Here is a 2,656-nt window from a genome sequence, read left to right as displayed (position 1 = left end):
TTGTTCTGGCTGTTATGTTCTTCCGTGGGACACATTTCACTGAGGGAAGTTGCCTTATTAACCTGTGCTTATAGAATTTGATGAGAAGTTCAAAGGCAATTTTACTGTGCTCCTTTCAACAGGTGTTGTGTCGGGAAAAACGTGTATATTTACTCTTCACAGACCTTCATGGGGTACATGGAATGGAGGCTACTTGAAACCGTGGCAGATCTGGAAGGCAGTATTTATATTTTAATTAGATTTACTATATCAGCGAATGTTAAAGACTTGGAGTGTGCTCTTGATATGACATAGTTAAGATCATAGAACCTGAAGTTTCTCAAGCTGGGCAGGAGGAAGATTATGCCAAGCAAAGACATCTCCAAAGTGCATGTATGTATGTGTGATTTATGTGATTATATTATTATTTATTAAGCTCTTACTGTGTACTGATCATGGTGCCAAGTGTTTAGGTTTCTCATGTAATCCTTTAGAAGTTCTGTGTGCTTTGCTGCTATCTGGATGTTTTAGATGAGGATTGGACAATTTGCCAAGAGAAATGTAAGTAGCATAGATAGTGCAGGCAGAATTTCCAAAATGCTTGGATCCAAAAGGTAGCTTTTGGATTTCAGAGACTTTTATTGGCTTTGCATATGCATAACAAGCTCTCTTGGGGATGACACCCCAGTCAAAACATAATTCATATATTTCTCCCTTTTTGTGCCCTGCTGGGGATTGAACCTAGGGCTTTGTGCATGTTAGATAAGTGTTCTATCACTGGTCTATATCCTCAGCCCCCTTTTATTTTTATTAATCATTGATTGATTGATTGATTGATTGATTGATTGATTGATTAAATTTTATTTGGGGTATATGAATGTTTTACCTGCATGTATGGAAGGGCACCACATGCATGCAATACCCCCAGAGGCCAGAAGAGGGAATCAGAATTCCTAGAACTGGAGCTACAAACAGTTGTTAGCCGCCTTGTGGGTGTTGGGAACCAAACCCAGGTCCACTGCAAGATCAGCCTGTACTCTTAACCACTGAACCACTGAGAGGATTCACTAAATTTTCCAGACTGGCCTTGAACTCATAATCATTCTGCCTCAGCTTCCTGAGTTCTAGAAATAAAATCTGAGGTCCAAAGATCCCACTGATAACCACACAAAGAACATAGGACAAACCAAGAGTAACTCAGCAAGGCAGCTTTTACTTTTGCAAAAGGGTGTATTGCCTCATTCCAATGAGCAAACACACTGTTATGGAAGTTTGATTGGCTTTTATCCTAACACAAGAGTACTGTGTCTTTCACCCTGTTGGCTGGGGTCCAACCCCACAGTCTTACAGTTGACTAGTTTAAAAAGAATCAGAGCAAAGGAAATGAAAGGAGGGGCTGCTCTGGGCCTTTGTGTGAACGAAACTTTTACAAGGTGTGGGGGATTATAAAATAGCATTGCAAAGGTTATTCTGTCATTCTTTTGACAGAAAAGATTCGAATTCTTCGTAATTATTTCCCTCATGAGTAGCTGGGATTACAGGCCTGCACACCAGGCCTGGCTGGGTTGTCTGCTTTTTCTTCCTCTTTCTTCTCTCACCTACCCTGTAAAGCCTCTCCCCTCTTTCAAAAAAGTTTTACTTGGTAGCTGAGTCTGGCCTAGAACTTGCTATGTGACCCAATGTGGCCTTGAACTCTGAATCCTCCTGCCTCAGTCTCCCCAGTGCTGGAATTACAGGTTGCACCTCCAGGCCCAACTCAAAAATTCACGTTCATGTCATACACAACTTCACACATAGTCCGAAGGCTTGTGCCCATATTTTGATTGCCAACAAAGAGGTCAGATGTGGAATTTTCCACTTGTGTGTGGCTCTCTCTCTGCAGGGGATTTCCAGGAGGGTGCCAATTCACTGACACTTATTGTACACTAGTCACGTACTGCTGTCCTTGAACAAAAGGTGAATGTTAAAACAAACCTGGTGCTTTCAGTCAAGTTTACATGTTAGTGGAGGGAAACACATGCTAAACATATACTAAAACCTCATAAGCATGGTGTTGATGAACCCATGCTGTGACTGGCTCCTTTACCAGAGGTTCAGGGACAGTCTCTCTCCAATGGCATCTAACCATTTTGGCTGGGGTATAAAGGAGCCGGCATCACAGATGTGATGGGAGTGAGGATGCCAGGACAAGGGGTTTGGGGGAACTTGGAATGTGATTAGCATTTTGGAGGATCTGAAGGAAGGCTGGGCAGCTGTATAAGAATAGAGATGAGAAGGGAGGGAAAGTTGGGGGAAGCTATCAAGCCAGATCAATAGGGTTTTGGTACTAATTCTAAAAGAGGGGAACCTATGGAAGGTGCTATGGTCTATTTCAACAAGCTCTCTTTGGATGCCCCATAGAAAATGGGTTCTAGAGGGACAAGAATGGAACTTGGGTGGCCAGCAAGGAGACTGTCATCCTGGTCCAGGTTACAGATGGCCATCACACCAGGTAATTAGCAGTGGAGCTGGAGAGAAGTGGCTAGTTCCAAGAAATATGTCCAAATATCATTTGGACTTGGCATTAGGATGTGAGAAGGAAGGGGCAGGAAAGGTCAGGTAATGACCTCAGGTTTCTAGCCTGAGCAACAGCTAGATGTTAGTTTGAAGAGATGAAGGCAAAGGGCTATATGCATGG

Source organism: Nannospalax galili, unplaced genomic scaffold (genome assembly GCF_000622305.1).
Source record: "Nannospalax galili isolate Female #2095 unplaced genomic scaffold, S.galili_v1.0 scaffold761, whole genome shotgun sequence".
NCBI classification, from domain to species: Eukaryota; Metazoa; Chordata; class Mammalia; order Rodentia; family Spalacidae; genus Nannospalax; species Nannospalax galili.
This window is presented reverse-complemented; position numbering follows the sequence as displayed.